At 35.8% G+C, this 13,384-nt stretch overlaps 1 non-coding gene across 1 annotated transcript; it reads left to right on the top strand.

Annotated features, from left to right (window-relative positions):
* Positions 1-11,696: 11,696 nt before the first annotated feature.
* Positions 11,697-11,803, top strand: LOC126021517 (U6 spliceosomal RNA). The gene has a single exon (XR_007500028.1). It is a non-coding gene; the product is annotated as a U6 spliceosomal RNA (small nuclear RNA).
* Positions 11,804-13,384: the final 1,581 nt, after the last annotated feature.

The following is a 13,384-nucleotide window of genomic DNA, read 5'->3' as shown; positions in this document are numbered from 1 at the left end:
TATATACACTTAAATACATTTATATTTATATGTATTTGAATACATTTAAAATGTATATATTTTATATACATTTAAAATTAAATTATTATAGTTGCCCTGAGAGCATTCTCATTTTGTGCTTGTTCAGAATCCGCCAAAATGTGGGGAGAGGGATTTTCTCTTCAGGGCATAGGAATGTGTCAGGGAAGCCACCAGGCATTACAGAGGGAGCCATAACCTAAAGCTAAGGCTGGAGGTCCCAGGCAGAGTTTTGGGAGTATTGTTAATCAGAGCTTTCTGGCCCAAATATTAGTAGGGACTTTAAGAGAATGTGCCCAGACTAACTTCCTAGTAAGGAAGCATCAGTTAAAGCAAATTAAAAAGGAGGGAGTCAGCTGCTCAAAACTGCCTTAAGGTGCCAGTTTAAGCCCCACAACCCTGAACCTCTCCTTTGCACAATAACTGAAGAAGAGGCACTCAAGACCATTGAACCTACCATTTTCTCAGTGCAACCCAGCTGACGCTGTCCAAAGACTGCTGATTATGCTTTGATCCAAGACCCCCCTATCTCATGGGAGTGGAAATAATAGGAGCATAGGTCCAGACAACAGACTCTGGCTGCCCATGGACTGAGGGGAGGATCACTTTGCATGGAATACAAGGCATGAGCATGTGCTTATTACTCACCCCTGGAGGGGCCACCCTTACCTGAACTATTGCAATGAGACAGCAGAGGCCTATATAGCTGCTTGGCGAAATAATCCCCATTGGGGACCAAATGGGATGTGGTTTTTATGTACCATGGGACTGATCTCCTGTGTGTTTGCCACTGCCTTTGCAAACCCAGATGAGTTTTACATCATGGTCATTTTTCTACCCCAGCTGTCATAACTGGATGGAGAAGATGGGTAGGAACAAATTGAGCAGAGTTATCATCCCCATTGGAAGAGGGCCATTTCCTTCTTATTCGAGCTCTTGTAGCAGTTGATATTGCTTTTTGTTTTTTTTTTTTTGTTTGTTTGTTTTTGGGCCACACCCGGCGGTGCTCAGATTTACTCCTGGCTGTCTGCTCAGAAATAGTTCCTGGCAGGCACGGGGGACCATATAGGACACCGTGTCGAACCAACCACCTTTGGTCCTGGATCGGCTGCTTGCAAGGCAAACGCAGCTGTGCTATCTCTCCGGGCCCCAGCAGTTGATATTGTTGACTCCACTGATGTGGGAGTGGCCTACCTTGTCAAGGAAGACATGCAACTTAAACAATTTTCCTAAAAAGAGGATGCTGATCTGAGAAGATACCATTCTTCTATCGTGATTTTAGAAGAACAAGCTGCCTCCTTAGCTGAAGTTGCTCTTCAGAATAGCCGGGGAGTGAATCTACTTTTATTGAAGGAAAGAGGGCTGTGCATGGCTCTGGCTCTGAGGAAGCAATGTTGTTTCTATGTTAACAAGCCAGGGGTCATTCATGAGACCTCTGCAGCAGGTGAAGGCTAGTTTGCAGGGATGGGAAAGGCAACCAAAAGGTTCTGCCTCTTGGTATGAACAGTGGTTCACTCAGTCACCCTGGAAAACCTCCCTGATAACAGCCCTGACTAGGCCATTGTTCATTTTATGTGCCCGTAAGTAGGAATGAGGATGAGGAACCTAAAGGAGAGTCAAAGATTTGACTCAGGTCCAGAAGAAGAGGAGGGAATGTGAGGTGCTGGGTTCTGAACAAGAAAGAATGCTTTGTGGAGTCCTGAGTTCTGAACAAGGAGGGACACCATTTTGTAAAGGACACATGTCAGATTTCTCTTATGTTCTAAACACGGAGAGGTGCTCATTTTGTAAAGATCTCATGTCAGGCTTCTCTTAGTTCTGAACAAGGGGGGACATCATTTTGTAAGGACCATATGGTGTAAGTTATATGCTATGTTTCCTCAAGTCTATTTCCATTAACACCACCCCAAGCTAATTGGTCATACCAAGTAGCCTGCCTATCAGGGAAGGACACAAGGGAGCAGTAGGAAGGTATTCCTAGACCACAGCCAATCATTTTAAAGATAATAAAAAAGCTAGAACCTCCCTATAATCTTTCCTTATATAATCCTCATCGTTACCTTTGGCAGGGCTCATCTCCTTCTAGAGTTGACCCTGACCGGTCAGTTTTGGGGCTGTTGGTAGACAGATTAAAGTTTTGTTTAGCTTAAAAGAATAAATTCTTATAGATATCAAACATAAGAGATATTTTTTGAATTTCTTTTGGGAGTTGTCATAGTGGCAACGCTCAGGAGTTACTCCTGGCTCTGCTCTCAGAAATCCCTCCTGGCATGGGAAACCATATGGTATGTGGGATTTGAACCACCATTAGTCCTGGATCAGCTGTGTGCAAGGCAAATGCCTTATCGCTGTGTTATCTCTCTTGCCCCTGAATATGTGTGTTTTTGAAAGATGTTAATTATTTCTTATATTTTTTTCACTCCTGACTTGGAGAAATATATGGGCCACAGGGGGATCAAACTACAGTTTGTCCTAGAACAGCCATGTGCAAGGTAAATGCCCTACCACTGTGCCACCACTCCAGCCCCAATTATTACTTTTCTAAAAGATATTATAAAGGAAAGATTTCAGAAAATTATCTAATTAGTGTAATATTCATTCCAATAAATACATAGAAACTAAAAAGCCAACAAATGCTCATCTTAAATAATTTAATACTATTAATTTTTTAAAACTTAAATTATCATTTACCTAATCAAAAACACTCAAGACATTTTGTCTTATTCTACAATTCATTAAACACAAGTACTTTTTCATTAATATATACACTACATTTATTTGGTTTGTAATAATTCCTTTTTTAATATAATTTCAGGTTAAATAACAAATGGACAAAAAACAACAGAACCATACCAATGTGCTATCTCTCCAGCCCCTGCTTGCTGCCTATTAAAAGAGATGTTGCACAACAACTGCTTAATGCCACTTTGATATTTTCCATTTTATTATAAAAGTGAAAACCCTTTTCACATGTCTTTCCATTAATAGATACAGTATAATAAGGTCTCTGGTAAAAGTGAAATAATCTAATGTGAACTTTCAGTAAGAAAGAGATACCTGCGTATTTGAAAATCGTAACTAAATTGTAGCCAAATATCTTATTAAAAGGTTCTTATAATTCACTCATTGATCAAATTCCTATAAAATCTCTTCCATATGACATCATGGTTTTGTTTAGTTTTTTTTAAAAAATAGATGCTGATACAGGAATTTATATTTTTAAAAAGCTTATTGGGAAAGTATCGTCAGGCACATCTGTTATTGTATGTGGAAATAAGATTGGAAAAAACAGATTTACAATGCTTGCATCGGAGACCTTAACAAGTTGACCCTTCAGAAAGTTGTGGACTTAAGGACCTTCAGAGCTGTCTTATGTCATTGATTGTAATGAGATGATAGGGATCAGAGCACTTGGACAAGGTAATTCCTTGAAAATATGGAAAATTCCCTGTAATATTGCTGATATTGTTGGAAGCTAGAGGATGAGTATATAGATCCTAAAAGTCTATATACTTTAAAAAAGTTCAAGACCAAGCACTAAATATTTTTGGAAAAATATATTTTATTATATAGATGGAATCCTACAAGAAAAATTGAAAACAAGAAGTGCATAATAGGGGGCCAGAGAGATAGCATGGAGGTAAGGCATTTGCCTTGCATGCAGAAGGTCGGTGATTTGAATCCCGGCATCCCATATGGTCCCCTGAGCTTACGAGGAGCGATTTCTGAGCTTAGAGCCAGGTATAACCCAAAAATAAAAAACAAACAAACAAAAAAAGATGTGCATAATAATAAGAATATCATTCTAATCTTTTTTAATTACTTAGTCACATTAGCCTATTCATAATATAATCCTTAATATTCACATGTTAGACAGTGCTTTTCAATGAAGGCAGGACTAATTAGGAAAAGAAGCAAGCTAAAAATTTCTCAAGAAATAGGGTAACCTCGTAATACTCTCACCTAAAATCTGTTTTCCTCTTCTTAGACACATGTGGGTCAATTTAGAGATTGAAAACCCCCACTTTCCTTATGAATAGATATGTTCATGTGACTGAAATTTATTGGAAATCTTCCAGACTCTTCTTTTATCCTTGCTGGGGTGGAAATTTTTTAAATAATCTTAAACATCTCAACTTATAGTGAGCAAAGATGTCATTACTTTACTTAGTGAAGCCCACATGTCTGCCCTAGATTGCTACATAAGCAAGATTTAAATATCTATCTCTAGAGAACGACTCTATTTTTATATTTTCAGAAAGGTTTAGTTTCTTTAAAGCTAATTTAAAACAAAGATATTTTCAATACACGCAGTGATATAGGAATATCCATCTTTTGCGAGATTAAGAATTTAAAAAGTCACCCATGACTTTTAATCACCAGTAATTCTTGAAACTTGAACATCTGCATTCTCTCAGTATATATTGTTAATACTCCCTACTACTGTGTTAAAGTTATGGTGATTAAAGTACTCCTTATCTTGCTGGCATTGTCTAATTTCTCTTTACAATGCTACACAATGGCTGCTTAGGCATATCTTACCCTACTATAGCATTTTTCTAATTGTCTTCTCTGTATACTTTTCTGTTCAACCTTTTGTTCTTTCTGAATCACACTTCCACTTTAATCTTTTGTTTTCTTTTTTACTTTATTTCTCTTTTATTTCTTCCTTTCTCTTCCTTCTCTCTATTTTCATTCTCTTTCCTTATTTCTCTTTTCCTCCCTTTCTCTTTTTGCAGTTTCTTTCTTCCTTTCATTATTCCTTCCTTTCTTCCTTCCTCCCAACCCTCCTTTTTCTCCCTCTCTGCTACCTTCCTTCCTTTCCTCTTTCCTTTCTTCCTACTCTCCCTTCTTCCTTTCTTTCCTTTCCTTTCTTTCTACTCTCCCTTCCTTTCTTTCCTCTTTCCTTTCTTTCTACTCTCCCTCCCTCCCTCCCTCCTTCCTTCCTTCCTCCCTCCCTCCCTCCTTCCTCCCTCCCTCCCTCCCTCCTTCCTCCCTTCCTTCCTTCCTTCCTTCCTTCCTTCCTTCCTTCCTTCCTTCCTTCCTTCCTTCCTTCCTTCCTTCCTTCCTTCCTTCCTTCCTTCCTTCCTTCCTTCCTTCCTTGTTTTCTTCCTTTCTTCCTTCCTTCGTTCCATCCTATGTTTCCTTTCTTGCACATTAAACAGTGCTCAAATCTTACTCCTGGATTTATGATCAGATACAACTCTTGTGGAGAGTCCTGAGACTATATGGGGTATTACAGGTAGTGCCCAAGTTCTCCAGACTTTCGCAGTTCAACTTTTTATGAGTACTATATAATTTATTTTGGTTATAATTGTTCTTACTGAACAAACTCCTCATTCTAGACTGAATTATAGACTTCTCATCTAGAACAAGGTAATGCTAGATTATATACTGTAGAAAATTTTGCCTTTCTTTTATTCTATTTTTTGTTATTGTTATTGTTGTTGTTGTTTTTGTTTGGCCACACCCAGTGACACTCAGATTACTCCTGGCTATGAACTCAGCCTGGCTCGGAGACCATATGGAACACCGGGGATTGAAACAAGGCCCTTCCTGAATCAGTCAGTGCAAGGTAAATGCCTTATGGCTGTGCTATCGCTCCAGCCCCATATCCTAACTATTCTTATAAATATCCACAAAGAATGAAACAAAAAACAATGAATTTTCTTGTTCTTTATTTAAGACACATGACTTCAAATTAGAGTGCCAGGTACTTCTATCTAGAATTCAAATTAGAAAAGTGAAAAAATTCATAAAGATAATTGTCTTTTTTGTAATGGCCATGGACATATGGTCAAAAATCTAATAGCCTGAGTTATTTTTCTGATTAGAATCTACTTACCTATATTTCTGTCTGGTCCGTCAATTCCAGTATTCTAGAACTAATATTTTAAACCTCTTCTGAACTTTCAGTGGGCTGCACTTATGAAAAAGCATTTTTTTCATAAGATAGCAACTCATTGAATTTAAGATCCTGACTATGGTGGATATTGGTATCCATCTGTGATCTTTGCCAGAGTCGTGTTGTTAACTTTCTCAAAATAGCTGTATGAAGTCACCTGAAGAGTAATAGGACATATTAATTCAACCATTGAATGATTAGTGAACAAATGATAAAGAAAAGCTTTTACTTATACTAGCTTACCAACTATAAACTAAAGTAGGCACACAATAACTTTGGAAAGATAATAGATATTTTTTAATGAAGCAAAAGTGAAAGAATGAAAGCAAAGTCCATCTCTCTTTTTCAGTTTCCATGTAGCAATTTGCATTCCAATTGCTATCTGAAGACAAGCCCAATGAAAATGGAACTTTAGCCCTAAAAAATACACTGTAATCCATTGTCTGAAAAATGTCACATTAATGTGTTACTTCATTGAAATATCTTTGCCTCCTCCTTACCATTTCTATAAAGTGTCTTTAAGAACAACTGAAGTGAAGACAGCTCTTTAAAAATGCAGAAAAGTTCCAAATGCAAGAGTTTTTTCTTCTCTCCTTGTCACTGTTTAGATTCTCTGTGAGTGCAGTAATTTCTCACTCTCCCATTGCCATTTCTAAATTCATTGTTACACCTTAAATCCTCTACATTTTATTTCTTTTCTCTCCTGACACACTTGTTTTTTCTCAGTCTTCTAAAAGATTTACATATTTACAGAGATGTTTACATGTATGTAGATATATACATAAATCTAAGAGGCATGGGTATGCATGTATATGTTCTAACTGTATGTGGATGTGGATACATAATACTCATGTAACCCTTGTTTACAGAAAGCATAAACTGCATCTATAAATGTAATTCCAATTTATTGTTTTAAGCTTTGTTACAGTATTTCTGAGTAAGCAAAATGTTTTTTTTTTTCAGTCATTGGGTGATTTTTAGAAACCATTAACTAGTTTTTGATTCCAGAGAATATTTGAGCATCAAATAGTATGATGATTCAATAAAGTGGAAAAGTAAAAGTAAAGCCTTAAAATGGGCTGTTTCTTCCAAAGGTAAGAATTCCATGTTTTTACATGTTTTAGATTCTTGAGCAATTTACCAATAAAATATTTTTTACTTGATAAAGATTATATATTTCGACAAGAATTCTAACATTATTTTGTACTATACTTAAGTAAATAGGACTGTGATCTATGACACAGTGAGATCAGTACAGAAAAATGTAAGTGGGTACATCTGGAATAGAGAAGTTGTGGATATAGATATTTCACAAAAGAGAAATTTGGAAAATGTTCAAGATGGGATTTAAATGTAATCATTTGATGAAATGTGTTGAGTGGTTCTGATATCAACTTTCAATAAAGAATGTAGAAACCAAGATATGGAATATAGCTCTGGATACCACATTGCAAAATATTACATTTTTTGATAAAACATAATGGTTGAAGTTTTAGAGTAATATCATGGGGATAAATTAATAGCTATCTGGATGATTTTGGTGATTGTTTTATGTTATTTACTGCTACACAGCTGAATTTGTCCATTTCTTTTTTGGATCCTTAACATGGCAAAGCTTGTAGCTCATTGTTCTTTTACGGATGCTTTTAAATAGCAACCATATCTAATATAAGAAATGCTGCCTTTGTTATGGTAACAGAAAGATTCACCAAAATGTTTCCTTAAGGAAAAACAAAATTCACAATAATTTTTTATTGTGGCTTTGAGAGTCTTCAAAGCCAAATACCGTTGCTGTAACAAATTTGAACAAAGCTAGCAAGTAAGAGCAAGGAAATAACTGGAGGAACCAATTTGAGAGAAAAACAGCAAATATGACAATTATTTATTTAAAATCATATTCTGAAGGCTTAATCAGCATGAAAAGACCTTTTTCTCATTAACGTCTTTGTTTTGTTTTACTGTTTTAGGCTCTGTCATGTCAGATCTTTGCTGATGACCACAAGTGACAGTGATAAAGTTGTCTTCAAGGGCAATCTCAGGCAATCACACTTGCAAATGTATTTGAAGTTTTCATACCACCCTATCCACATTTATAAATACAGAGACATTCTTTTCAGGAATGGTTCAGTGGTTCAAGCACATTCAGTGGTAGAGCACATGTGAGTATGTATGAGACCTTGGATTCAATTTCTTGCTCAAAAACAAGTAAACATGGGTACTTTTCTATGTTCTTCTCAATTAATATCCACTTTCAGTTAATTTCAATAGAATGGCTATATTGTAGGACTTCATCATTCTTGCCATATAGCCACATAGTCACTATAGTGTTTATTCAATATCTTCTTCATTCCACCTCCAAAACAGGCATATCCATAACTGTTCTTTCTTACTTTACGTATTATTTATATTCTCTACCTTTCAAAACAATAGATTTTAGTTTATTTTTTTTCTAAAATTTTCCTGTATATTCTATCACAAAAGGAGTCTTCAGTTAAACCAACTATGAGAATTATAAATTGTGCTAGTTAAACATGTTTGCTTGTATGTTGTCTTAATCTGTCATTTTTCATATAATAACATCTCATTCCTTAGTTATAATGATAGGTCTCTTGAACTAAAATACTATATTTTAGATTTACTTAATTGGCTATGTTATAATGGTCAACATCCCATAATAGTGTATAGATACATTTAATAAGTTCATTATTTCATACATTTACTTTATCTATTTACATTATTTGTATCTGTGCTTCTTCAGCATATACAATTCCCATAACAGTAACAACTCCTAGCATATCACATGCACCACTCAATATATTTTAATTCAAAGTACAAATAATGTACATATTTTAAATATTACTAAATCTTAAGAGGAATGCATTTCTAACATGAAAAATTTTCTTTTTGTCTTCCCATATCATCACATTCTTTGCAAACTGATCATAAATAACATTCTAAAAAAAGTTGATTATACATTTTTTTTCTTGTAACCATAATTTTTGTTACAGACAGAAGGGACTCTCAATTTATATTTATTTTGTAGTAGATTTGGACTCAAGTTGGTTTTTTGGTCTTTTTGTTTTTGTTTTTTTGGCACTAATACCTTAGTATTCTGGACGAAGCACATCATAATAATTTTTTTCTTTATGTAAAAAAAGTCTTTCTTTGTCCTCATAGGATGAAGCTGAAAGCACTTTTTATGAAAAGACAGAGCAGTCCATGTAACATATAAGGTCTTTTTCAAAATACTTAGAGCCTATTAAAATGATGCAATGACAAGACAGATTTTATACAGCCTTGGATTGTTTTGCCTACAATACATTCCAAAACTTGAGAATGCTTTAAAATTATCTTGTTTCTCAAATCATCCTCCAAATTAACAACAAGATTAGTGAGAAAAACAACACATTGCTAATTAAAAACACTATAAAGATTATTGTCCTCTACATTTTCTTTAAATATCTAGCTGATTGGTATAATTTAAATAGTTGTAGTATAATTGGTGACAGCTTCTATCTTACTGGTAATTAAATTCATGAATATACATTTATCACTCTAGGTCCTAAAAAAATATTTTGTTACACATAAGAAACTATTTACAGTGCATTTAGCCCGATACTTTGCAGTGAAGATATAAATTTAAGTGCACTCCACAACATTTTAGAAATTTCAGTGATAAATTTCTCCTGCATAATTGTAAAATGTATTCATAAAATTCAAGTTAGCCAGAGTTAAAAATCTGCAGACAGACAAATTTTATTTATCAATGAGTTAGTCCAAGGGAAAAGTGATTAAAAAATGAGGAATCATAATATTGACTAAATCATTGACTCACACCCCAAATCAATACAGGAAAATCACATAGAACAATTTGAGAAAGGAGAACATTAGTTAATTCGAACATCAACAAAGCACAGAAAAGTATTTGCCTACTGTCAAAATACAGAGAATGAGTAAGTCGGTAAAAACCATTTCTGGTTCCAGCATTTCAAACACAGTGCTCTTTCACCTCCACACTATTCCTTCTACTAAGGAAAAACAAATGTGTTCAGTGCCATGCCACTGAATACCTACAATTGCAAATTGCACTAACCTCTGTCAGCACCTCAACTCTATTCAATAGGGCATAATTTATTTTATCTCTACCTTTCACTAAGTCCTGACATGATTTCAGAAAAATTCACAAGCCCAGGGCCAATATAATTAAGTCAATGCTTGTCAATGAGTCTCAAGAGCAACAGCAGAATTTCCACTGAAATGTTTAAATTGATTATGTTGAGAAGGCTATTATAAATTGTTTTCAAGTGACATGAGAAAAAGAGTGAAGTAACTTTGATGTGAGAATATTCCTGGCCTAGTTGGAAAAAAGGATATTAACCTCAATGCTTTTAATTCAGTGAATCTCATAGAATTTTTTTGTGTATGTCAGCTCTTGTCCTAGAAAATACATCAACTAGTTTAAAGCCCATCAGTGTGTGGCCACAACAGAGGGCATTTCTATCTATGGCCATAATCAAACAGTGCTCTCCTGAGTGACTTTATAATTAAAGTCTATTTCCCCAGTCCCAGAAACTTCTGGAAGAATCAAGCTGCAACTCCAATTCCGGTTTATATCACTGTTCCCTTCATTATGACTATCACTCTCATTCTTCTCTATAAATCAGTCAGAGATCCTCCAGTGACTTCCTATCACATTGAAAAGAGAATTATCAGTTTTGTTCAGGCTTACCAGGCCTTTTAAATCTGGCCCTTGCCTTCCCACCTGACATTTTCTGTGCGGTCCCATTTATCTACTCATCTCCAAATAGGACAGCACATATTAAGGTTTCCCTTTGCCTGATACATTCTTCCCCCAGAAAATTCTTCACCAGAATAAAATTTGCTATTCCCAAACAATTTCACTAGCTATGTTGGATACCTGGTGTCAAATAGTTAGCACCAAGCATTATGGATTCTTGGGTGCAGGCTTACTTTCTGATCAGGCAATGTCTTTCTTTGTAAATCAATGATATGAAATTTCAATTGTCTAAGACATATAGATGCTAGAGGTTTTCTGTCTTCTGTCCAACATAGATGATACTACTTCAATATGTGCTTAATAATATGAAAAGGGCAGATCTCAAATTTTCTTGTTCTTTTCATAAAAATAAAAATAAATCAACTACTTCAATCTTCATTTTACCACCCAATACTGTATTACTTTTTTTTGTTTTGTTTTTTGGGTCACACCCGCAGCACTCAGGGGTTCCTCCTGACTCTACTCACAGAAATCGCTTCTGACAGGCACGGGGAACCATACGGGATGTCGGGATTCAAACCACCGTCCTTCTGCATGAAAGGCAAACACCTTACCTCCATGCTATCTCTCCGGCCCCCTGTTTAATTTTTTAATTCTACCTATAAAGTATTATTGCCTACTGCACTAGAATAGTCTAAGAAAAATATACATATATATATATAAAATTACATACATAATAGATAAACCTCATAATACATTAATATTTTTATAATTATCTTTTTAAATGCCACTAATTAATAAATCTAATTTTTTTTTGGTTTTTGGGCCACACCCTGTGACGCTCAGGGGTTACTCCTGGCTATGCGCTCAGAAGTTGCTCCTGGCTTCTTGGGGGACCATATGGGACGCCGGGGGATCGAACCGCGGTCCGTCCTAGGCTAGCACAGGCAAGGCAGGCACCTTACCTCCAGCGCCACCGCCCGGCCCCAATAAATCTAATTTTAATTTAAATTATTAATTCAAAATTTAAGTTGTGTGCTCGCTTCGGCAGCACATATACTAAAACTGGAACGATACAGAGAAGATTAGCATGGCTCCTGAGCAAGAATGACACGCAAATTCGTGAAGCGTTCCATATTTTTAAGACATAAAACCAAAAAAAATTTTTTTAAGTTCTATTTAATCTAATATGTCTAATATATCAAATGTTTTATCTATTCAACATATGATCAACACAGAATTCATTAATAAGATCATTCTTTCCTCTCTCTCACTTTTTTTGGGGGGTTTGATTTTTGGTTCACATCTGGAGGTGTTCTGGGCTTACTCATAACTCTACTCTCAAAGATCCAACCTGACAGGGCTCAGAGTACCATATGGAGTGCAGGTCAGCTGAGTACAAGGCACACACTTTACCTATTGTTCTATTGTTCCCTATAAGATGACATCAAGCTATCAACCCCAAACGAAGGTGTTCCCCCGATTTCCTCCTTCCTTAAGCCTCTTCCTTTGATATGTAAAGACCCACTGGATAATAATTCTTTCTCTCTTTTTCTCTCTCCCTTTCCTCTCTCATTTCTCCTCACGCTCTCCCTCTCCTCTCTCTCTTCTTCTCCTCTCTCATCTTTCTCTTCTCTCTTCTCTCTCTTCTCTTCTCTCTCTCTTTCTTTCTCTATCTCCTCTCTCTCTCCTCTCTCCTATCTTCCTTCCTCCTTCTGGTATTGGGAATTGTATTTATTATTTATTTATTTATTTATTTTGATTTTTGGGTCACACCTAGCGGTGCTCAGGGGCTACTTCTGGCTCTGTGCTCAGAAATCCCACCAGCAGGCGGCAAAGGGGACCATATGGGATGCCGGGATTTGAACTATTATCCGTCCTGTATTGGTCTCATGCAAGGCAAACACCTTACCGCTCTGCTATCGCTCCGGCCCGGGAATTGGTTTTAATAAAGAAAGAAGACTTCTGGCTGGTTAGTTCAGGCAGAGAGCACAAGGCAAAAAAGACCACAAATGCCATGATCATTTTTTCCTAACTGTCTTTGTGTATTATTTCCTCACTGTTACCCTGTTTCTTCAGATCCAGCTACATGCAGTTTAGAAATACTATGCTTGATGTGATCTCACAGTTCGTGGAGTTTTATTTTACACACCACCCCTATTTTCTCTATTTTCTTTATTGATTTTTAGACTCTGCTATATGTCGATAGCATACCTCCATGTAAATGCTAACATTTTGAGGCTGAAGCAGTAGCACTACCTGACCTGTAGAATGTTTGCCTTGCACAAGTGTGTGTGTGTGTGTGTGTGTGTGTGTATATATATATATATATATATATATATATATCTGTGTGTGTTTGTGTGTGCATGTATATATATACACATACATACATACATATATAGTAATGTATATATGTATTTTAGTGGTGGTTTCATTATTGTAGCATAGACTTTGAAGATGACTGAAAGTATATCCTTAAATTATGCAGCCATCTAAAGGATTGTTCTTCCAAGAATATAGAATTATAAAACATACCAAAATTTCTAAATATGCTAAGTTGAGATAAGTGGCACCTATGTGACTCTTTTCACCCCAAAAGGGTCATCATAATATAATCAATGGTCTCACTTTATTTTACTTATTTATTTATTTACTTATTTATTTATTGTGGGTTCTGGTCACAGCCTACTGTACTCAGGGCTAAATCCTGTCTTTGTCCTCAG

Source organism: Suncus etruscus, chromosome 10 (assembly GCF_024139225.1).
Source record: "Suncus etruscus isolate mSunEtr1 chromosome 10, mSunEtr1.pri.cur, whole genome shotgun sequence".
NCBI lineage: Eukaryota > Metazoa > Chordata > Mammalia > Eulipotyphla > Soricidae > Suncus > Suncus etruscus.
The sequence above is the reverse complement of the archived record's forward strand: the minus strand, read 5'-3'. Positions and strand labels throughout refer to the sequence as shown.